This window comes from Taudactylus pleione, unplaced genomic scaffold (genome assembly GCF_031769625.1).
Source record: "Taudactylus pleione unplaced genomic scaffold, aTauple2 ptg000284l, whole genome shotgun sequence".
Lineage (NCBI taxonomy): Eukaryota > Metazoa > Chordata > Amphibia > Anura > Myobatrachidae > Taudactylus > Taudactylus pleione.
In genome coordinates this window covers 3,813,860-3,839,964 of record NW_028284686.1, presented here as the reverse complement: position 1 = coordinate 3,839,964, position 26,105 = coordinate 3,813,860, and positions in this window count along the sequence as shown.

Genomic DNA, 26,105 nt, shown 5'->3' with positions numbered 1-26,105 from the left:
TGCTGGTAAAGTGACTGTATATAGGGTGCACACTGCTCGCTGATGTATGCTGCGCTATACTTTGCTGTTTAAAGGGGCTGTGCCCAGACTCACAAGTGGCTGTGCTGGTAAAGTGACTGTATATAGGGTGCACACTGCTCGCTGATGTACGCTGCGCTATACTTTGCTGATTAAAGGGGCTGTGTCCAGACTTACAAGTGGCTTTGTGTGCAAAAAAAAAAGTTTAAAATTTAAAAAAGACTTAGAAGAAGGTTAAAAGATTAAAAAGTGAAAAAAAAACCCTTTTTTTTGTGCTGTACCCCACTGTGTATACAAGCACCATGACTCCTTGGGCCTTAGCCCTCTATGTGTGCATAACACACAAGTACTGTGACTCAGTAGTGAGTGGCAATGCTTCATAGATGTGCTTTAAACTGCGGTGTCTGTGCCGACAGTCTGTCGCTTAGTAACCAGCCAGCTCACTGCAGCCTTTGGCCAATAATGGTGAAAATAATATTGTGAGTTGTGAGGTGGTCTAAATTGACTGTAAATGACTGGAAATTAATGTTATTGGGGTAAAAAATTAGCTAGGAACAAAAAAAAAGCCCAAATTATGTGATTTTAGCTTTTTTGTCAATTTTTGTAACAAAATCCAAATCTAAATATAAATCCAAACCCAGTCATGACGCTTTGGCAAATCCAAATCGAAGGCCGGACGACGAATCAGAGCCAAATCCAAATCCAAAAGAAATGGTCCGGCACACATATCTAGTTTATATGTGTTTTTTTTCTGTGGCACTACAGGTCCCAGCTGGTCCTGGATGATTTCTTCAAGCTGCAACGTGATTTTTCAGCCATGGGTATGCAGGCACTTGTAGTGCTAAAAGCACCTGCATGCGCGAGCCGTTTTATTTATTTGGCTGGCTGCATTTGTGTGGAAAAGCTGTGTGTGTCTGTGTAGGTTTTTGTCAGTGTGGGTCTGTGTGTCTGTGTCAGCGTGTGTGTGTCTGGGGAGGTTATGGTGTGCTGAGAGACGATGCAGGGGAAGATGGTGTGGCTAAGAGATGCAGGGGGCAGGAAGGTAGACAGGGGGAACGAGTCTGGTTGAACCGCTGTTGTAAGACGATGACCTTGTTAATATTCCCACACAAACAGGCATCTTCCGGACGATGTGACCTACATGAATAATGAATGCCGACTGAAGACGCCGTCTTCCCATGGAGGATATATTTCTTCAGAGATTCCACATTGTGAGAAACCACCGTATAGGTAAGGTATATATGGAATGGAAAGTAATGTTCCCAGAGTGACAAGAAATGGGTGGTGTGCCATGTTGGCACGCCCCATTTTTAATGGACACGCCCCTGCGGTATGTGACCACACCCATTTTTTGCTGCGCGCCTTTCTCTGTGTGTATCTGTGGGGTTGCGGGGAACGCCATTCTTCAACTTGCTCTTTGCTCCAAAGACCCTAGTGATGCCTCTGGCTGTTTTTTTTTCCTAGGGAAGAGGCTCATATCCCCCTGCAGAATAGGCTTGGACTAGGTGACAGGAGGACCCCTTGCTTTGGGTTTTCTTCTTATCGTGTCAACAGCACAGGATCATAACATTGAGCACTTGCCTGGGACTTGGCAGACTCAATTAGGCATCTCGGAAGTGAATGTGAGCCAAATATGTCATTTTTAATCCATTCATAATGGCTACCTGTTCTGCAGGTGCACCCCACTGCTTCCAAGTCTGCAGGATGATTGCATTAAATAATGCAGTTGGACAGCGTATCCAACCTCTTTAAGAAATGCCTTGAAAACCATCCTAAATAGTTGCTATTTAAAGGGACTGTAACCTTCCATATGTCGTTTGCTTCATTTTCTCCAGCACAGAAGAGTATACATGTTAGAAAAATTTTATATTAATTCAATTTCACCTGATCTCTTTCATTTTTTGTGTCCTTTCTGGACTTGACTACTTCCCCAATGACATCATGTACCACCGCCATATCCTGCACATCGCCATCAGGTCATAACCTTAAACTATTATGTAGTGCGAAGATTATCAAATCTCAATTCTAGTTACAGGATAGTTCTGGGAGGCGTGAAACAGATTTTGGGTGAAAGAAAGCAGAAGATTGGAAATGTAGTAAATGATGAATTTGATAAGCAGTCTTAGTAGTACCAACATATAAACAGCACCATGTTTTGTATTAAGATTATTTTAATATATTCATTACTTAATATTTATATGAGAAAAGAAATACACGGTAGGAATCCCTGTAAAATCTTGACCCGGATTGTGTGCAAACAAAGTTTTTGTCATTGGGACCCTTACCACAGCCAAAAGTTATCATATCGCTCCTCAGGTGCCAGTAATCCATAGGAGCTTCATAGAAATATTTTATGTCATTCAGAATACAAGGCCTTTAGTGTTTTGTGAGTGTCATGAAATGAACATAAAATTTTAGTTTTTATTTTAGTTTCTTCTTTGTTTTGGTCAGATTTTGTTTCTTTGTAAAGAAATTGCAAAACATCACTGGATCCTCTTAATATTTTCCATATAACTCTTTTTACCATTGTTGTAAACTAGACAAGTGGGTAACAACAAGTACGGAGTAAGACCATATTCCTGATTCTATAGTAGCAGATATACAGTATTTACTGTAAGAAGAGTTTATCACCTCATTTACTTTGCAAGACCTCACAGCCTCTTAACCTTCTAAGAACCTCAATTATGAAAAAAACAAAGACCACATAAAGCAAAATCAATTTTAAAATATATTTATTATGAATTTTCAGTACAAGGAAAACAACACTTTATTTTTACTCTGCATTGTGAAAAAAATTAGTGCCTAAGATTAGCCGGAGGCTCTTACAAGCTTGTCCTATAAGAAGACCAAGATGGTGGAAGCCTCATGACTCACAAAGAATCATCCTTCAAGCACTCAGGAGAGGAAAAACCCCCTGTGGATGAAACCTCTGGGGACCCATGGCTTGAAGGACTGCCCGTCCCTCTGGGCACTAGGAGGCTATGCAGAGTTATATTTCCAAACTTATTTAAAATATGAACATTTGACACTAAAATGCAGTATACATTTCACCACATTAATAAATAACATTGGCTGACGTCATTAATGTAGCTCCAGTCCACATCTCCTGAGATTACCCAATTTACATTCCTCCCAAAGCTGCGCAATTTTCTGAAGAGGACGGTCATCCCCTTTTGAGAAGCACCGAGTTTACCCGAATGGCTACTACATTTCGATAGATGTGCTGTGCTGCTAGAACCTCCAATTATAGAAATAAACAAGCTCAAGGTCATATTTTAGGGTAGTCAAGCTCCAAGTCTGCAGGCACATCCAAGTGAAACGCCCTTATCTTTGATGAGATACTTACCTCAAGAGGATATCTTTCCCTCAGTGGGCTGGGTGCAAGAGATGTATTTGGAGTATGTTAATGACAGCAATGATAATGCTATGTCAGTGTCCTGGGCAGCTAAGAGTGGTAGCAACAGCAAAGAGCTACCATTATGACATCACAGCATGACCTCACTCGTGTTCTACATTCCTTAAAGGAGAAGTGCACAAAATAATCTCTACTGATGTGTGATATGTTTATATTCTCCATCACCTCTGCTTCCCATGATACACCTGCCATTTATTTCACATCTGTCCCTTTGCTATCTCCTTATTCGCCAAAGTTCCCTTTTACTGCATCCACTCATTGAATCAATCAGTTCCTAGCAGCTCTTTCTCATTTCATTAACCTGCTCCTTCTGTCCAATTTTTATTTTTCAAGACTGCTACTTGGGTAGAAAACAAGCAAGGGATTGAATTAATATAAAAAACACAATTAAAATGAAAATACTCTTAGGATGTTTATATATTGAAATGACATTAATAGCTAGGCCACGGCTAGATATTTCTGCACCTCTAAAGCCGAGCGAGGATTTCCTGCAGGATGACCAGCATTACACCAGCGTGCAATATTCTGATGGAAACGTGCTGCTAATTGAATCTCCCCAATAGTCTCTGTTCCCAGTATAGAATATAATTGGCAATGATGAAGATACAGTGGAGAACCCATTATGCCCATTATACAGTAGACTTTCAGGATTGATAAATATTCAGTTTAGCCTAATGTAACTTGATCAGTATGCAATATATCCCTGTTATGTTTGGCCACTATACAGATTAGGCCCACTGTGCTAAATATACGTACACTCTGGGGGTTGTTTAGAGTTGGCTGTGCTGGCAAAGTGATTGTGTGAGGGGGCACACTGCACGCTGATAGATGCTGCGTTATACTCTGCTGATTAAGTGCTGTGTCCAGAGACTCACAGGTGGCTGTGCTGGCAAAGTGACTGTGTAAGGGGGCACACTGTACGCTGATGTATGCTGCGTTATACTCTGCTGATTAAGTGCTGTGTCCAGAGACTCACAAGTGGCTGTGCTGGTAAAGTGACTATATATAGGGTGCACACTGCTAGCTGATGTATGCTGCGCTATACTCTGCTGATTAAGTCCTGTGTCCAGAGACTCACAAGTGGCTGTGCTGGTAAAGTGACTGTATATAGGGTGCACACTGCTCGCTGATGTATGCTGCGCTATACTCTGCTGATTAAGTGCTGTGTCCAGAGACTCACAAGTGGCTGTGCTGGTAAAGTGACTGTATATAGGGTGCACACTGCTCGCTGATGTATGCTGCGCTATACTTTGCTGTTTAAAGGGGCTGTGTCCAGACTCACAAGTGGCTGTGCTGGTAAAGTGACTGTATATTTGGTGCACACTGCTCGCTGATGTACGCTGCGCTATACTTTGCTGATTAAAGGGGCTGTGTCCAGACTTACAAGTGGCTTTGTGTGCAAAAAAAAAAGTTTAAAATTTAAAAAAGACTTTGAAGAAGGTTAAAAGATTAAAAAGTGAAAAAAAAACCCTTTTTTTTGTGCTGTACCCCACTGTGTATACAAGCACCATGACTCCTTGGGCCTTAGCCCTCTATGTGTGCATAACACACAAGTACTGTGACTCAGTAGTGAGTGGCAATGCTTCATAGATGTGCTTTAAACTGCGGTGTCTGTGCCGACAGTCTGTCGCTTAGTAACCAGCCAGCTCACTGCAGCCTTTGGCCAATAATGGTGAAAATAATATTGTGAGTTGTGAGGTGGTCTAAATTGACTGTAAATGACTGGAAATTAATGTTATTGGGGTAAATAATACGCTAGGAACAAAAGAAAAAAACGAAATTATGTGATTTTAGCTTTTTTGTCAATTTTTGTAACAAAATCCAAATCTAAATATAAATCCAAACCCAGTCATAACGCTTTGGCAAATCCAAATCGAAGGCCGGACGACGAATCAGAGCCAAATCCAAATCCAAAAGTAATGGTCCGGCATACATATCTAGTTTATATGTGTTTTTTTTCTGTGGCACTACAGGTCCCAGCTGGTCCTGCATGATTTCTTCAAGCTGCAATGTGATTTTTCAGCCATGGGTATGCAGGCACTTGTAGTGCTAAAAGCACCTGCATGCGCGAGCCGTTTTATTTATTTGGCTGGCTGCATTTGTGTGGAAAAGCTGTGTGTGTCTGTGTAGGTTTTTGTCAGTGTGGGTCTGTGTGTCTGTGTCAGCGTGTGTGTGTCTGGGGAGGTTATGGTGTGCTGAGAGACGATGCAGGGGGAGATGGTGTGGCTAAGAGATGCAGGGGGCAGGAAGGTAGACAGGGGGAACGAGTCTGGTTGAACCGCTGTTGTAAGACGATGACCTTGTTAATATTCCCACACAAACAGGCATCTTCCGGACGATGTGACCTACATGAATAATGAATGCCGACTGAAGACGCCGTCTTCCCATGGAGGATATATTTCTTCAGAGATTCCACATTGTGAGAAACCACCGTATAGGTAAGGTATATATGGAATGGAAAGTAATGTTCCCAGAGTGACAAGAAATGGGTGGTGTGCCATGTTGGCACGCCCCATTTTTAATGGACACGCCCCAGCGGTATGTGACCACGCCCATTTTTTTTACTGCGCGCCTTTCTCTGTGTGTATCTGTGGGGTTGCGGGGAACGCCATTCTTCAACTTGCTCTTTGCTCCAAAGACCCTAGTGATGCCTCTGGCTGTTTTTTTTTTCCTAGGGAAGAGGCTCATATCCCCCTGCAGAATAGGCTTGGACTAGGTGACAGGAGGACCCCTTGCTTTGGGTTTTCTTCTTATCGTGTCAACAGCACAGGATCATAACATTGAGCACTTGCCTGGGACTTGGCAGACTCAATTAGGCATCTCGGAAGTGAATGTGAGCCAAATATGTCATTTTTAATCCATTCATAATGGCTACCTGTTCTGCAGGTGCACCCCACTGCTTCCAAGTCTGCAGGATGATTGCATTAAATAATGCAGTTGGACAGCGTATCCAACCTCTTTAAGAAATGCCTTGAAAACCATCCTAAATAGTTGCTATTTAAAGGGACTGTAACCTTCCATATGACGTTTGCTTCATTTTCTCCAGCACAGAAGAGTATACATGTTAGAAAAATTTTAGATTAATTCAATTTCACCTGATCTCTTTCATTTTTTGTGTCCTTTCTGGACTTGACTACTTCCCCAATGACATCATGTACCACCGCCATATCCTGCACATCGCCATCAGGTCATAACCTTAAACTATTATGTAGTGCGAAGATTATCAAATCTCAATTCTAGTTACAGGATAGTTCTGGGAGGCGTGAAACAGATTTTGGGTGAAAGAAAGCAGAAGATTGGAAATGTAGTAAATGATGAATTTGATAAGCAGTCTTAGTAGTACCAACATATAAATAGCACCATGTTTTGTATTAAGATTATTTGAATATATTCATTACTTAATATTTATATGAGAAAAGAAATACACAGTAGGAATCCCTGTAAAATCTTGACCCGGATTGTGTGCAAACAAAGTTTTTGTCATTGGGACCCTTACCACAGCCCAAAGTTATCATATCGCTCCTCAGGTGCCAGTAATCCATATGAGCTTCATAGAAATATTTTATGTCATTCAGAATACAAGGCCTTTAGTGTTTTGTGAGTGTCATGAAATGAACATAAAATTTTAGTTTTTATTTTAATTTCTTCTTTGTTTTGGTCAGATTTTGTTTCTTTGTAAAGAAATTGCAAAACGTCACTGGATCCTCCTAATATTTTCCATATAACTCTTTTTACCATTGTTGTAAACTAGACAAGTGGGTAACAACAAGTACGGAGTAAGACCATATTCCTGATTCTATAGTAGCAGATATACAGTATTTACTGTAAGAAGAGTTTATCACCTCATTTACTTTGCTAGACCTCACAGCCTCTTAACCTTCTAAGAACCTCCATTATGAAAAAAACAAAGACCACATCAAGCAAAATCAATTTTAAAATATATTTATTATGAATTTTCAGCACAAGGAAAACAACACTTTATTTTTACTCTGCATTGTGAAAAAAATGAGTGCCCAAGATTAGCCGGAGGCTCTTACAAGCTTGTCCTATAAGAAGACCAAGATGGTGGAAGCCTCATGACTCACAAAGAATCATCCATCAAGCACTCAGGAGAGGAAAAACCCCCTGTGGAGGAAACCTCTGGGGACCCATGGCTTGAAGGACTGCCCATCCCTCTGGGCACTAGGAGGCTATGCAGAGTTATATTTCCAAACTTATTTAAAATATGAACATTTGACACTAAAATGCAGTATACATTTCACCACATTAATAAATAACATTGGCTGACGTCATTAATGTAGCTCCAGTCCACATCTCCTGAGATTACCCAATTTACATTCCTCCCAAAGCTGCGCAATTTTCTGAAGAGGATGGTCATCCCCTTTTAAGAAGCACCGAGTTTACCCAAATGGCTACTACATTTCGATAGATGTGCTGTGCTGCTAGAACCTCCAATTATAGAAATAAACAAGCTCAAGGTCATATTTTAGGGTAGTCAAGCTCCAAGTCTGCAGGCACATCCAAGAGAAACGCCCTTATCTTTGTTGAGATACTTACCTCAATAGGATATCTTTCCCTCAGTGGGCTGGGTGCAAGAGATGTATTTGGAGTATGTTAATGACAGCAATGATAATGCTATGTCAGTGTCCTGGGCAGCTAAGAGTGGTAGCAACAGCAAAGAGCTACCATTATGACATCACAGCATGACCTCACTCGTGTTCTACATTCCTTAAAGGAGAAGGGCACAAAATAATCTCTACTGATGTGTGATATGTTTATATTCTCCATCACCTCTGCTTCCCATGATACATCTGCCATTTATTACACATCTGTCCCTTTGCTATCTCCTTATTCGCCAAAGTTCTCTTTTACTGCATCCACTCATTGAATCAATCAGTTCCTAGCAGCTCTTTCTCATTTCATTAACCTGCTCCTTCTGTCCAATTTTTATTTTTCAAGACTGCTACTTGGGTAGAAAACAAGCAAGGGATTGAATTAATATAAAAAACACAATTAAAATGAAAATACTCTTAGGATGTTTATATATTGAAATGACATTAATAGCTAGGCCACGGCTAGATATTTCTGCACCTCTAAAGCCGAGCGAGGATTTCCTGCAGGATGACCAGCATTACACCAGCATGCAATATTCTGATTGAAACGTGCTGCTAATTGAATCTCCCCAATAGTCTCTGTTCCCAGTATAGAATATAATTGGCAATGATGAAGATACAGTGGAGAACCCATTATGCCCATTATACAGTAGACTTTCAGGATTGATAAATATTCAGTTTAGCCTAATGTAACTTGATCAGTATGCAATATATCCCTGTTATGTTTGGCCACTATACAGATTAGGCCCACTGTGCTAAATATACGTACACTCTGGGGGTCGTTTAGAGTTGGCTGTGCTGGCAAAGTGATTGTGTGAGGGGCACACTGCACGCTGATAGATGCTGCGCTATTCTCTGCTGATTAAGTGCTGTGTCCAGAGACTCACAGGTGGCTGTGCTGGCAAAGTGACTGTGTAAGGGGGCACACTGTACGTTGATGTATGCTGTGTTATACTCTGCTGATTAAGTGCTGTGTCCAGAGACTCACAAGTGGCTGTGCTGGTAAAGTGACTATATATAGGGTGCACACTGCTCGCTGATGTATGCTGCGCTATACTCTGCTGATTAAGTCCTGTGTCCAGAGACTCACAAGTGGCTGTGCTGGTAAAGTGACTGTATATAGGGTGCACACTACTGGCTGATGTATGCTGCGCTATACTCTGCTGATTAAGTGCTGTGTCCAGAGACTCACAAGTGGCTGTGCTGGTAAAGTGACTGTATATAGGGTGCACACTGCTCGCTGATGTATGCTGCACTATACTTTGCTGTTTAAAGGGGCTGTGTCCGGACTCACAAGTGGCTGTGCTGGTAAAGTGACTGTATATAGGGTGCACACTGCTCGCTGATGTACACTGCGCTATACTTTGCTGATTAAAGGGGCTGTGTCCAGACTCACAAGTGGCTTTGTGTGCAAAAAAAAAATGTTTACAATTTAAAAAAGACTTTGAAGAAGGTTAAAAGTTTAAAAAGTGAAAAAAAAACCCTTTTTTTGTGCTGTACCCCACTGTGTATACAAGCACCATGACTCCTTGGGCCTTAGCCCTCTATGTGTGCATAACACACAAGTACTGTGACTCAGTAGTGAGTGGCAATGCTTCATAGATGTGCTTTAAACTGTGGTGTCTGTGCCGACAGTCTGTCGCTTAGTAACCAGCCAGCTCACTGCAGCCTTTGGCCAATAATGGTGAAAATAATATTGTGAGTTGTGAGGTGGTCTAAATTGACTGTAAATGACTGGAAATTAATATTATTGGGGTAAATAATACGCTAGGAACAAAAAAAAAAGCCCAAATTATGTGATTTAAGCTTTTTTGTCAATTTTTATAACAAAATCCAAATCTAAATATAAATCCAAACCCAGTCATGACGCTTTGGCAAATCCAAATCGAAGGCCGGACGACGAATCAGAGCCAAATCCAAATCCAAAAGAAATGGTCCGGCACACATATCTAGTTTATATGTGTTTTTTTTCTGTGGCACTACAGGTCCCAGCTGGTCCTGGATGATTTCTTCAAGCTGCAACGTGATTTTTCAGCCAAGGGTATGCAGGCACTTGTAGTGCTAAAAGCGCCTGCATGCGCGAGCCGTTATATTTATTTGGCTGGCTGCATTTGTGTGGAAAATATGTGTGTGTCTGTGTAGGTTTTTGTCAGTGTGGGTCTGTGTGTCTGTGTCAGCGTGTGTGTGTCTGGGGAGGTTATGGTGTGCTGAGAGACGATGCAGGGGGAGATGGTGTGGCTAAGAGATGCAGGGGGCAGGAAGGTAGACAGGGGGAACGAGTCTGGTTGAACCGCTGTTGTAAGACGATGACCTTGTTAATATTCCCACACAAACAGGCATCTTCCGGACGATGTGACCTACATGAATAATGAATGCCGACTGAAGACGCCGTCTTCCCATGGAGGATATATTTCTTTAGAGATTCCACATTGTGAGAAACCACCGTATAGGTAAGGTATATATGGAAGGGAAAGTAAAGTTCCCAGAGTGACAAGAAATGGGTGGTGTGCCATGTTGGCACGCCCCATTTTTAATGGACACGCCCCTGCGGTATGTGACCACACCCATTTTGTTTGCTGCGCGCCAGAGGCGTGCAGATATCTTTCTCTGTGTGTATCATTGGGGTTGCGGGGAACGCCGTTCTTCAACTTGCTCTGGGCTCCAAAGACCCTAGTGATGCCTCTGGCTGTTTTTATTTTCCTAGGGAAGAGGCTCACATCCCCCTGCAGAATAGGCTTGGACTAGGTGACAGGAGGACCCCTTGCTTTGGGTTTTCTTCTTATCGTGTCAACAGCACAGGATCATAACATTGAGCACTTGCCTGGGACTTGGCAGACTCAATTAGGCATCTCGGAAGTGAATGTGAACCAAATATGTCATTTTTAATCCTTTCATAATGGCTACCTGTTCTGCAGGTGCACCCCACTGCTTCCAAGTCTGCAGGATGATTGCATTAAATAATGCAGTTGGACAGCGTATCCAACTTCTTTAAGAAATGCCTTGAAAACCATCCTAAATAGTTGCTATTTAAAGGGACTGTAACCTTCCATATGTCGTTTGCTTCATTTTCTCCAGCACAGAAGAGTATACATGTTAGAAAAATTTTATATTATTTCAATTTCACCTGATCTCTTTCATTTTTTGTGTCCTTTCTGGACTTGACCACTTCCCCAATGACATCATGTACCACCGCCATATCCTGCACATCGCCATCAGGTCATAACCTTAAACTATTATGTAGTGCGAAGATTATCAAATCTCAATTCTAGTTACAGGATAGTTCTGGGAGGCGTGAAACAGATTTTTTGGTGAAAGAAAGCAGAAGATTGGAAATGTAGTAAATGATGAATTTGATAAGCAGTCTTAGTAGTACCAACATATAAATAGCACCATGTTTTGTATTAAGATTATTTGAATATATTCATTACTTAATATTTATATGAGAAAAGAAATACACGGTAGGAATCCCTGTAAAATCTTGACCCGGATTGTGTGCAAACAAAGTTTTTGTCATTGGGACCCTTACCACAGCCCAAAGTTATCATATCGCTCCTCAGGTGCCAGTAATCCATATGAGCTTCAAAGAAATATTTGATGTCATTCAGAATACAAGGCCTTTAGTGTTTTGTGAGTGTCATGAAATGAACATAAAATTTTAGTTTTTATTTTAGTTTCTTCTTTGTTTTGGTCAGATTTTGTTTCTTTGTAAAGAAATTGCAAAACGTCACTGGATCCTCTTAATATTTTCCATATAACTCTTTTTACCATTGTTGTAAACTAGACAAGTGGGTAACAACAAGTACGGAGTAAGACCATATTCCTGATTCTATAGTAGCAGATATACAGTATTTACTGTAAGAAGAGTTTATCACCTAATTTACTTTGCTAGACCTCACGGCCTCTTAACCTTCTAAGAACCTCCATTATGAAAAAAACAAAGACCACATCAAGCCAAATCAATTTTAAAATATATTTATTATGAATTTTCAGCACAAGGAAAACAACACTTTATTTTAACTCTGCATTGTGAAAAAAATGAGTGCCCAAGATTAGCCGGAGGCTCTTACAAGCTTGTCCTATAAGAAGACCAAGATGGTGGAAGCCTCATGACTCACAAAGAATCATCCTTCAAGCACTCAGGAGAGGAAAAACCCCCTGTGGAGGAAACCTCTGGGGACCCATGATTAAGTGCTGTGTCCAGAGACTCACAGGTGGCTGTGCTGGTAAAGTGACTATATATAGGGTGCACACTGCTCGTTGATGTATGCTGCGCTATACTCTGCTGATTAAGTCCTGTGTCCAGAGACTCACAAGTGGCTGTGCTGGTAAAGTGACTGTATATAGGGTGCACACTGCTCGCTGATGTATGCTGCGCTATACTCTGCTGATTAAGTCCTGTGTCCAGAGACTCACAAGTGGCTGTGCTGGTAAAGTGACTGTATATAGGGTGCACACTGCTCGCTGATGTATGCTGCGCTATACTCTGCTGATTAAGTGCTGTGTCCAGAGACTCACAAGTGGCTGTGCTGGTAAAGTGACTGTATATAGGGTGCACACTGCTCGCTGATGTATGCTGCACTATACTTTGCTGTTTAAAGGGGCTGTGTCCAGACTCACAAGTGGCTGTGCTGGTAAAGTGACTGTATATAGGGTGCACACTGCTCGCTGATGTACACTGCGCTATACTTTGCTGATTAAAGGGGCTGTGTCCAGACTCACAAGTGGCTTTGTGTGCAAAAAAAAAATGTTTACAATTTAAAAAAGACTTTGAAGAAGGTTAAAAGTTTAAAAAGTGAAAAAAAAACCCTTTTTTTGTGCTGTACCCCACTGTGTATACAAGCACCATGACTCCTTGGGCCTTAGCCCTCTATGTGTGCATAACACACAAGTACTGTGACTCAGTAGTGAGTGGCAATGCTTCATAGATGTGCTTTAAACTGTGGTGTCTGTGCCGACAGTCTGTCGCTTAGTAACCAGCCAGCTCACTGCAGCCTTTGGCCAATAATGGTGAAAATAATATTGTGAGTTGTGAGGTGGTCTAAATTGACTGTAAATGACTGGAAATTAATATTATTGGGGTAAATAATACGCTAGGAACAAAAAAAAAAGCCCAAATTATGTGATTTAAGCTTTTTTGTCAATTTTTGTAACAAAATCCAAATCTAAATCCAAATCCAAACCCAGTCATGACGCTTTGGCAAATCCAAATCGAAGGCCGGACGACGAATCAGAGCCAAATCCAAATCCAAAAGAAATGGTCCGGCACACATATCTAGTTTATATGTGTTTTTTTTCTGTGGCACTACAGGTCCCAGCTGGTCCTGGATGATTTCTTCAAGCTGCAACGTGATTTTTCAGCCATGGGTATGCAGGCACTTGTAGTGCTAAAAGCGCCTGCATGCGCGAGCCGTTATATTTATTTGGCTGGCTGCATTTGTGTGGAAAAGCTGTGTGTGTCTGTGTAGGTTTTTGTCAGTGTGGGTCTGTGTGTCTGTGTCAGCGTGTGTGTGTCTGGGGAGGTTATGGTGTGCTGAGAGACGATGCAGGGGGAGATGGTGTGGCTAAGAGATGCAGGGGGCAGGAAGGTAGACAGGGGGAACGAGTCTGGTTGAACCGCTGTTGTAAGACGATGACCTTGTTAATATTCCCACACAATCAGGCATCTTCCGGACGATGTGACCTACATGAATAATGAATGCCGACTGAAGACGCCGTCTTCCCATGGAGGATATATTTCTTCAGAGATTCCACATTGTGAGAAACCACCGTATAGGTAAGGTATATATGGAAGGGAAAGTAATGTTCCCAGAGTGACAAGAAATGGGTGGTGTGCCATGTTGGCACGCCCCATTTTTAATGGACATGCCCCTGCGGTATGTGACCACACCCATTTTGTTTGCTGCGCGCCAATGGCGTGCAGATATCTTTCTCTGTGTGTATCTTTGAGGTTGCGGGGAACGCCGTTCTTCAACTTGCTCTGGGCTCCAAAGACCCTAGTGATGCCTCTGGCTGTTTTTATTTTCCTAGGGAAGAGGCTCACATCCCCCTGCAGAATAGGCTTGGACTAGGTGACAGGAGGACCCCTTGCTTTGGGTTTTCTTCTTATCGTGTCAACAGCACAGGATCATAACATTGAGCACTTGCCTGGGACTTGGCTGACTCAATTAGGCATCTCGGAAGTGAATGTGAACCAAATATGTCATTTTTAATCCTTTCATAATGGCTACCTGTTCTGCAGGTGCACCCCACTGCTTCCAAGTCTGCAGGATGATTGCATTAAATAATGCAGTTGGACAGCGTATCCAACCTCTTTAAGAAATGCCTTGAAAACCATCCTAAATAGTTGCTATTTAAAGGGACTGTAACCTTCCATATGTCGTTTGCTTCATTTTCTCCAGCACAGAAGAGTATACATGTTAGAAAAATTTTATATTATTTCAATTTCACCTGATCTCTTTCATTTTTTGTGTCCTTTCTGGACTTGACCACTTCCCCAATGACATCATGTACCACCGCCATATCCTGCACATCGCCATCAGGTCATAACCTTAAACTATTATGTAGTGCGAAGATTATCAAATCTCAATTCTAGTTACAGGATAGTTCTGGGAGGCGTGAAACAGATTTTTTGGTGAAAGAAAGCAGAAGATTGGAAATGTAGTAAATGATGAATTTGATAAGCAGTCTTAGTAGTACCAACATATAAATAGCACCATGTTTTGTATTAAGATTATTTGAATATATTCATTACTTAATATTTATATGAGAAAAGAAATACACGGTAGGAATCCCTGTAAAATCTTGACCCGGATTGTGTGCAAACAAAGTTTTTGTCATTGGGACCCTTACCACAGCCCAAAGTTATCATATCGCTCCTCAGGTGCCAGTAATCCATATGAGCTTCAAAGAAATATTTGATGTCATTCAGAATACAAGGCCTTTAGTGTTTTGTGAGTGTCATGAAATGAACATAAAATTTTAGTTTTTATTTTAGTTTCTTCTTTGTTTTGGTCAGATTTTGTTTCTTTGTAAAGAAATTGCAAAACGTCACTGGATCCTCTTAATATTTTCCATATAACTCTTTTTACCATTGTTGTAAACTAGACAAGTGCGTAACAACAAGTACGGAGTAAGACCATATTCCTGATTCTATAGTAGCAGATATACAGTATTTACTGTAAGAAGAGTTTATCACCTCATTTACTTTGCTAGACCTCACAGCCTCTTAACCTTCTAAGAACCTCCATTATGAAAAAAACAAAGACCACATCAAGCCAAATCAATTTTAAAATATATTTATTATGAATTTTCAGCACAAGGAAAACAACACTTTATTTTAACTCTGCATTGTGAAAAAAATGAGTGCCCAAGATTAGCCGGAGGCTCTTACAAGCTTGTCCTATAAGAAGACCAAGATGGTGGAAGCCTCATGACTCACAAAGAATCATCCTTCAAGCACTCAGGAGAGGAAAAACCCCCTGTGGAGGAAACCTCTGGGGACCCATGATTAAGTGCTGTGTCCAGAGACTCACAGGTGGCTGTGCTGGTAAAGTGACTATATATAGGGTGCACACTGCTCGCTGATGTATGCTGCGCTATACTCTGCTGATTAAGTCCTGTGTCCAGAGACTCACAAGTGGCTGTGCTGGTAAAGTGACTGTATATAGGGTGCACACTGCTCGCTGATGTATGCTGCGCTATACTCTGCTGATTAAGTCCTGTGTCCAGAGACTCACAAGTGGCTGTGCTGGTAAAGTGACTGTATATAGGGTGCACACTGCTCGCTGATGTATGCTGCGCTATACTCTGCTGATTAAGTGCTGTGTCCAGAGACTCACAAGTGGCTGTGCTGGTAAAGTGACTGTATATAGGGTGCACACTGCTCGCTGATGTATGCTGCACTATACTTTGCTGTTTAAAGGGGCTGTGTCCAGACTCACAAGTGGCTGTGCTGGTAAAGTGACTGTATATAGGGTGCACACTGCTCGCTGATGTACACTGCGCTATACTTTGCTGATTAAAGGGGCTGTGTCCAGACTCACAAGTGGCTTTGTGTGCAAAAAAAAAATGTTTACAATTTAAAAAAGACTTTGAAGAAGGTTAAAAGTTTAAAAAGTGAAAAAAAAACCCTTTTTTTGTGCTGTACCCCACTGTGTATACAAGCACCATGACTCCTTGGGCCTTAGCCCTCTATGTGTGCATAACACACAAGTACTGTGACTCAGTAGTGAGTGGCAATGCTTCATAGATGTGCTTTAAACTGTGGTGTCTGTGCCGACAGTCTGTCGCTTAGTAACCAGCCAGCTCACTGCAGCCTTTGGCCAATAATGGTGAAAATAATATTGTGAGTTGTGAGGTGGTCTAAATTGACTGTAAATGACTGGAAATTAATATTATTGGGGTAAATAATACGCTAGGAACAAAAAAAAAAGCCCAAATTATGTGATTTAAGCTTTTTTGTCAATTTTTGTAACAAAATCCAAATCTAAATCCAAATCCAAACCCAGTCATGATGCTTTGGCAAATCCAAATCGAAGGCCGGACGACGAATCAGAGCCAAATCCAAATCCAAAAGAAATGGTCCGGCACACATATCTAGTTTATATGTGTTTTTTTTCTGTGGCACTACAGGTCCCAGCTGGTCCTGGATGATTTCTTCAAGCTGCAACGTGATTTTTCAGCCATGGGTATGCAGGCACTTGTAGTGCTAAAAGCGCCTGCATGCGCGAGCCGTTTTATTTATTTGGCTGGCTGCATTTGTGTGGAAAAGCTGCGTGTGTCTGTGTAGGTTTTTGTCAGTGTGGGTCTGTGTGTCTGTGTCAGCGTGTGTGTGTCTGGGGAGGTTATGGTGTGCTGAGAGACGATGCAGGGGGAGATGGTGTGGCTAAGAGATGCAGGGGGCAGGAAGGTAGACAGGGGGAACGAGTCTGGTTGAACCGCTGTTGTAAGACGATGACCTTGTTAATATTCCCACACAAACAGGCATCTTCCGGACGATGTGACCTACATGAATAATGAATGCCAACTGAAGACGCCGTCTTCCCATGGAGGATATATTTCTTCAGAGATTCCACATTGTGAGAAACCACCGTATAGGTAAGGTATATATGGAAGGGAAAGTAATGTTCCCAGAGTGACAAGAAATGGGTGGTGTGCCATGTTGGCACGCCCCATTTTTAATGGACATGCCCCTGCGGTATGTGACCACACCCATTTTGTTTGCTGCGCGCCAGAGGCGTGCAGATATCTTTCTCTGTGTGTATCTTTGGGGTTGCGGGGAACGCCGTTCTTCAACTTGCTCTGGGCTCCAAAGACCCTAGTGATGCCTCTGGCTGTTTTTATTTTCCTAGGGAGGAGGCTCACATCCCCCTGCAGAATAGGCTTGGACTAGGTGACAGGAGGACCCCTTGCTTTGGGTTTTCTTCTTATCGTGTCAACAGCACAGGATCATAACATTGAGCACTTGCCTGGGACTTGGCTGACTCAATTAGGCATCTCGGAAGTGAATGTGAACCAAATATGTCATTTTTAATCCATTCATAATGGCTACCTGTTCTGCAGGTGCACCCCACTGCTTCCAAGTCTGCAGGATGATTGCATTAAATAATGCAGTTGGACAGCGTATCCAACCTCTTTAAGAAATGCCTTGAAAACCATCCTAAATAGTTGCTATTTAAAGGGACTGTAACCTTCCATATGTCGTTTGCTTCATTTTCTCCAGCACAGAAGAGTATACATGTTAGAAAAATTTTATATTATTTCAATTTCACCTGATCTCTTTCATTTTTTGTGTCCTTTCTGGACTTGACCACTTCCCCAATGACATCATGTACCACCGCCATATCCTGCACATCGCCATCAGGTCATAACCTTAAACTATTATGTAGTGCGAAGATTATCAAATCTCAATTCTAGTTACAGGATAGTTCTGGGAGGCGTGAAACAGATTTTGGGTGAAAGAAAGCAGAAGATTGGAAATGTAGTAAATGATGAATTTGATAAGCAGTCTTAGTAGTACCAACATATAAATAGCACCATGTTTTGTATTAAGATTATTTGAATATATTCATTACTTAATATTTATATGAGAAAAGAAATACACGGTAGGAATCCCTGTAAAATCTTGACCCGGATTGTGTGCAAACAAAGTTTTTGTCATTGGGACCCTTACCACAGCCCAAAGTTATCATATCACTCCTCAGGTGCCAGTAATCCATATGAGCTTCATAGAAATATTTTATGTCATTCAGAATACAAGGCCTTTAGTGTTTTGTGAGTGTCATGAAATGAACATAAAATTTTAGTTTTTATTTTAGTTTCTTCTTTGTTTTGGTCAGATTTTGTTTCTTTGTAAAGAAATTGCAAAATGTCACTGGATCCTCTTAATATTTTCCATATAACTCTTTTTACCATTGTTGTAAACTAGACAAGTGGGTAACAACTAGGGGTGTGCACCGGCCACTTTTCGTGTTTTGTGTTTTGGTTTTGGATCTGGATCTTTCTTCGTGTTTTGGATCTGGATTGGTTTTGCCAAAACCACCCTTCCGTGTTTTGGGTTCTGGGTTTTGTGTTTTGGATCTGTATTTTTTTGAAAAAAAGCATAAAAACAGCTAAAATCACAGAATTTGTAGGTTTTTCTGCTCCTATGCTATTATTAACCTCAATAACCTTAATTTCCACTCATTTCCAGTCTATTCTGAATACCTCACACCTCACAATAGTGTTTTTATGTCCAAAAGGTTGCACCGAGGTAGCTGGATGACTATGCTAAGCGACATGAGTGGGCGGCACAAACACGTGACCCATCTAGGCGTGAAACTGCAGTGGCAGACAGGATGGCATTGAAAAACTAGGCCCCAAACTGTACATAATGCAAAGAAAAAAAAGAGGTGCAAGATGGAATTGTCCTTGGGCCCTCCCACCCACCCTTATGTTGTATAAACAGGACATGCACACTTTAACAAACCAATCATTTCAGCGCCAGGGTCTGCCACACAACTGTGGCTGAAATGATTGGTTCGTTTGGGCCCCCACAAAACAAGCTGGCAATTAATCTGTCCCTGCACAAACTGGCTCTACGGAGGCAAGAAGTCGTCCTCATCCTCCTCATCCACAGATTCCTCACCCTCTTCAGTGTTATGTACATCCTCATCCTCACAGAGTATTAATTCGTCCCTGCTGGAACCACACGTCCCTCTGTACGTTCTGGAGGCTGGTCTCCCTGGAAGAGTTGATCATTCATTTTATGAACATCATCTTCTCCACATTTTGTGGAAGCAACCTCCTACGCCTTTCGCTAACAAGGTTCCCGGCTGCACTAAACACTCTTTCGGAGTACACACTGGAGGGGGGGCAACTCAGGTAAAATAGAGCCAGTTTGTACAGGGACCTCCAAATTGCTTCTTTTTCCTGCCAGTACAGGTACGGACTGTCTGACATGCCTACTTGGATGCTGTCACCGATGTAATCCTTTAACAGACAGACGCACGCTTGTCGCTGCTGCTTTGAGGATTCAAGTGCGGCTACAGCCCACACAATTCACAAAGACAGAAAAAAAAAAAGAATATTTTTATTGTTTGTGGAGCACACTTTGAGGGTTACACCACCCTCTAACAGACAGACGCACGCTTGTCGCTGCTGCTTTGAGGATGCAAGTGCGGCTACAGCCCACACAATTCACAAAGACAGAAAAAAGAAGAAGAATATTTTAATTGTTTGTGTAGAACACTTTGAGGTGTCACCACCCTTTAACAGACAGACGCACGCTTGTCGCTGCTGCTTTAAGGATGCAGGTGCGGCTACAGCCCACACATTTCACAAAGACCAAAAAAAAAAGAACAATATTTTAATTGTTTGTGTAGAACACTTTGAGGTGTCACCACCCTTTAACAGACAGACGCACGCTTGTCGCTGCTGCTTTAAGGATGCAGGTGCGGCTACAGCCCACACAATTCACATAGACAGAAAAAAAAAGAACAATATTTTAATTGTTAGTGTAGCACACTTTGAGGGTGTCACCACCCTTTAACAGACAGACGCACGCTTGTCGCTGCTGCTTTGAGGATGCAAGTGTGGCTACATCGCACACAAGTCACAAACACATAAAAAAAATCGTTTTTTATTTTTTGGAACACTTTGAGAGTTACACCACCCTTTAACAGACAGACGCACGCTTGTCGCTGCTGCTTTAAGGATGCAGGTGCGGCTACAGCCCACACATTTCACAAAGACCGAAAAAAAAAGAACAATATTTTAATTGTTTGTGTAGAACACTTTGAGGGTGTCACCACCCTTTAACAGACAGACGCACGCTTGTCGCTGCTGCTTTAAGGATGCAGGTGCGGCTACAGCCCACACAATTCACATAGACAGAAAAAAGAAGAATATTTTTATTGTTTGTGTAGCACACTTTGAGGGTGTCACCACCCTTTAACAGACAGACGCACGCTTGTCGCTGCTGCTTTAAGGATGCAGGTGCGGCTACATCGCACACAAGTCACAAACACATTAAAAAAATAGTTTTTTATTTTTTGGAGCACTTTGAGAGTTACACCACCCTTTAACAGACAGACGCACGCTTGTCGCTGCTGCTTTAAGGATGCAGGTTCGGCTACAGCCCACACATTTCACAAAGACCGAAAAAAAAAGAACAATATTTTAATTGTTAGTGTAGAACACTTTGAGGGTGTCACCACCCTTTAACAGACAGACGCACGCTTGTCGCTGCTGCTTTAAGGATGCAGGAGCGGCTACAGCCCACACATTTCACAAAGACCAAAAAAAAAAGAACAATATTTTAATTGTTTGTGTAGCACACTTTGAGGGTGTCACCACCCTTTAACAGACAGACGCACGCTTGTCGCTGCTGCTTTAAGGATGCAGGTGCGGCTACAGCCCACACAATTCACAAAGACAGAAAAAAAAAGAACAATATTTTAATTGTTTGTGTAGCACACTTTGAGGGTGTCACCACCCTTTAACAGACAGACGCACGCTTGTCGCTGCTGCTTTAAGGATGCAGGTGCGGCTACAGCCCACACATTTCACAAAGACCAAAAAAAAAAGAACAATATTTTAATTGTTTGTGTAGCACACTTTGAGGGTGTCACCACCCTTTAACAGACAGACGCACGCTTGTCGCTGCTGCTTTAAGGATGCAGGTGCGGCTACAGCCCACACAATTCACAAAGACAGAAAAAAAAAGAACAATATTTTAATTGTTTGTGTAGCACACTTTGAGGGTGTCACCACCCTTTAACAGACAGACGCACGCTTGTCGCTGCTGCTTTAAGGATGCAGGTGCGGCTACAGCCCACACAATTCACAAAGACAGAAAAAAAAAAGAACAATATTTTAATTGTTTGTGTAGCACACTTTGAGGTTGTCACCACCCTTTAACAGACAGACGCACGCTTGTCGCTGCTGCTTTGAGGCTGCAGGTGGAATCTAGACGGGATTTGGAACCGAGGACACACTACCTCCATCAATTGTCTAAATCCCACTGCACTAATGTCGGATACCGGACGCACGTCTAACACCAACATAGCAGTCAAGGCCTCAGTTATACGTTTTGCTTCAGGATGACTGCTGTCGTACTTCATCCTCATCGCTAGGGACTGTTGGAGGGTCAATTGTTTAGTAAAAGTAGTGATGTTCCTACTTCCTCTCTGGGATGATGAACAACTCCCAGCAGCAGCAACAGCACTAGGAGGAAGTGGTTCTTGATCTTTCCCTATTTTATTTTTATCGGAGAAAGTTTGGTCCTCCATTTATGTTATATTGATATATATACGTGCGGCTAAAGCGCACACAAACACAGAAAATATTATTTTATTTTTGCTGGAGAGTAGTGCACTTTGTGGGTTACACCACCCTTTAAGAAATGAGCCAGCCGGCTCTTTACTTATGGGACACAGGCGCACGCTTGGCGCTGCTCCTTTGTTGATGCACGTGCAGCCACAGTGCACACAATTCACAAACACAGAAAATAATTTTTTTTTTGGTTTGGAGTGTACTTTCGGGGGTTACAGCACCCTTAACGGTCAAGCCAGCCGGCCCTTTACTTATGACACAGGTGCACGCTTGGCACTACTTTGTTGATGCACGTGCGGCTACTGTGCACACAATTCACAAACACAGAAAATAATTTTTTTTTGGTTTGGACTGGAGTGTACTTTCGGGGGTTACAGCACCCTTTAACGGTCAAGCCAGCCGACCCTTTACTTATGACACAGGCGCACGCTTGGCACTACTTTGTTGATGCACGTGCGGCTACTGCGCACACAATTCACAAACACAGAAAATAATTTTTTTTTTGGTTTGGACTGGAGTGTACTTTCGGGGGTTACAGCACCCTTAACGGTCAAGCCAGCCGGCCCTTTACTTATGACACAGGCGCACGCTTGGCACTACTTTGTTGATGCACGTGCGGCTACTGCGCACACAATTCACAAAAACAGAAAATAATTTTTTTTTTGGTTTGGACTGGAGTTTACTTTCGGGGGTTACAGCACCCTTAACGGTCAAGCCAGCCGGCCCTTTACTTATGACACAGGCGCACGCTTGGCACTACTTTGTTGATGCACGTGCGGCTACTGCGCACACAATTCACAAACACAGAAAATAATTTTTTTTTTGGTTTGGACTGGAGTGTACTTTCGGGGGTTACAGCACCCTTAACGGTCAAGCCAGCCGGCCCTTTACTTATGACACAGGCGCACGCTTGGCACTACTTTGTTGATGCACGTGCGGCTACTGCGCACACAATTCACAAACACAGAAAATAATTTTTTTTTTGGTTTGGACTAGAGTGTACTTTCGGGGGTTACAGCACCCTTAACGGTCAAGCCAGCCGGCCCTTTACTTATGACACAGGCGCACGCTTGGCACTACTTTGTTGATGCACGTGCGGCTACTGCGCACACAATTCACAAACACAGAAAATAATTTTTTTTTTGGTTTGGACTGGAGTGTACTTTCGGGGGTTACAGCACCCTTAACGGTCAAGCCAGCCGGCCCTTTACTTATGACACAGGCGCACGCTTGGCACTACTTTGTTGATGCACGTGCGGCTACTGCGCACACAATTCACAAACACAGAAAATATTTTTTTTTTTGGTTTGGACTGGAGTGTACTTTCGGGGGTTACAGCACCCTTAACGGTCAAGCCAGCCGGCCCTTTACTTATGACACAGGCGCACGCTTGGCACTACTTTGTTGATGCACGTGCGGCTACTGCGCACACAATTCACAAACACAGAAAATAATTTTTTTTTTGGTTTGGACTGGAGTGTACTTTCGGGGGTTACAGCACCCTTAACGGTCAAGCCAGCCGGCCCTTTACTTATGACACAGGCGCACGCTTGGCACTACTTTGTTGATGCACGTGCGGCTACTGCGCACACAATTCACAAACACAGAAAATAATTTTTTTTTTGGTTTGGACTGGAGTGTACTTTCAGGGGTTACAGCACCCTTAACGGTCAAGCCAGCCGGCCCTTTACTTATGACACAGGCGCACGCTTGGCACTACTTTGTTGATGCACGTGCGGCTACTGCGCACACAATTCACAAACACAGAAAATAATTTTTTTTTGGTTTGGACTGGAGTGTACTTTCGGGGGTTACAGCACCCTTAACGGTCAAGCCAGCCGGCCCTTTACTTATGACACAGGCGCACGCTTGGCACTACTTTGTTGATGCACGTGCGGCTACTGCGCACACAATTCACAAACACAGAAAATAATTTTTTTTTTGGTTTGGACTGGAGTGTACTTTCGGGGGTTACAGCACCCTTAACGGTCAAGCCAGCCGGCCCTTTACTTATGACACAGGCGCACGCTTGGCACTACTTTGTTGATGCACGTGCGGCTACTGCGCACACAATTCACAAACACAGAAAATAATTTTTTTTTTGGTTTGGACTGGAGTGTACTTTCGGGGGTTACAGCACCCTTAACGGTCAAGCCAGCCGGCCCTTTACTTATGACACAGGCGCACGCTTGGCACTACTTTGTTGATGCACGTGCGGCTACTGCGCACACAATTCACAAACACAGAAAATATTTTTTTTTTTGGTTTGGACTGGAGTGTACTTTCGGGGGTTACAGCACCCTTAATGGTCAAGCCAGCCGGCCCTTTACTTATGACACAGGCGCACGCTTGGCACTACTTTGTTGATGCACGTGCGGCTACTGCGCACACAATTCACAAACACAGAAAATAATTTTTTTTTTGGTTTGGACTGGAGTGTACTTTCGGGGGTTACAGCACCCTTAACGGTCAAGCCAGCCGGCCCTTTACTTATGACACAGGCGCACGCTTGGCACTACTTTGTTGATGCACGTGCGGCTACTGCGCACACAATTCACAAACACAGAAAATAATTTTTTTTTTGGTTTGGACTGGAGTGTACTTTCAGGGGTTACAGCACCCTTAACGGTCAAGCCAGCCGGCCCTTTACTTATGACACAGGCGCACGCTTGGCACTACTTTGTTGATGCACGTGCGGCTACTGCGCACACAATTCACAAACACAGAAAATAATTTTTTTTTTGGTTTGGACTGGAGTGTACTTTCGGGGGTTACAGCACCCTTAACGGTCAAGCCAGCCGGCCCTTTACTTATGACACAGGCGCACGCTTGGCACTACTTTGTTGATGCACGTGCGGCTACTGCGCACACAATTCACAAGCACAGAAAATAATTTTTTTTTTGGTTTGGACTGGAGTGTACTTTCGGGGGTTACAGCACCCTTAACGGTCAAGCCAGCCGGCCCTTTACTTATGACACAGGCGCACGCTTGGCACTACTTTGTTGATGCACGTGCGGCTACTGCGCACACAATTCACAAACACAGAAAATAATTTTTTTTTTGGTTTGGACTGGAGTGTACTTTCGGGGGTTACAGCACCCTTAACGGTCAAGCCAGCCGGCCCTTTACTTATGACACAGGCGCACGCTTGGCACTACTTTGTTGATGCACGTGCGGCTACTGCGCACACAATTCACAAACACAGAAAATAATTTTTTTTTTGGTTTGGACTGGAGTGTACTTTCGGGGGTTACAGCACCCTTAACGGTCAAGCCAGCCGGCCCTTTACTTATGACACAGGCGCACGCTTGGCACTACTTTGTTGATGCACGTGCGGCTACTGCGCACACAATTCACAAACACAGAAAATACATTATTTTTTTAGCACTTGGGGGGAGCACCCCTGATGGACAGAGCACCCCCTGGACAACACTGCAGCACTCCTTTAGGACTGGGACACTGCACAGGACTTTGGAATGGACACAGCCCCTATGGAGAACTGACTGCACAACACAGTCCAGCCAGCCCCTATGGACTTTGAAGTAGTGGACACAGCCCCTATTAACAACAGCAGCACAGCACAACACAGCCAGCCCCTATGGACTTTGAAGTAGTGGACAACAGCAGCACTACACTACACTACACTACACAGCCCTAACTCCCACCCTCCCTCTTCACTGTCCACAGCCGAGTGAGAAAATGACGCCGACGTGGGTACCTTATATAGGATCCAAAACCCGCGAGACTCGGAAGGCGGGATGATGACGTTTTGCCTCGATTTCAGATCCGAGTCAGGCGGGAAAAGTCGAGCCTGATTCGGATCGGACTCGGATCGGGGGGGCTCGGGGGGGTTCGGATTTCAGAAATCCGAACCCGCTCACCCCTAGTAACAACAAGTACGGAGTAAGACCATATTCCTGATTCTATAGTAGCAGATATACAGTATTTACTGTAAGAAGAGTTTATCACCTCATTTACTTTGCTAGACCTCACAGCCTCTTAACCTTCTAAGAACCTCCATTATGAAAAAAACAAAGACCACATCAAGCAAAATCAATTTTAAAATATATTTATTATGAATTTTCAGCACAAGGAAAACAACACTTTATTTTTACTCTGCATTGTGAAAAAAATGAGTGCCCAAGATTAGCCGGAGGCTCTTACAAGCTTGTCCTATAAGAAGACCAAGATGGTGGAAGCCTCATGACTCACAAAGAATCATCCTTCAAGCACTCAGGAGAGGAAA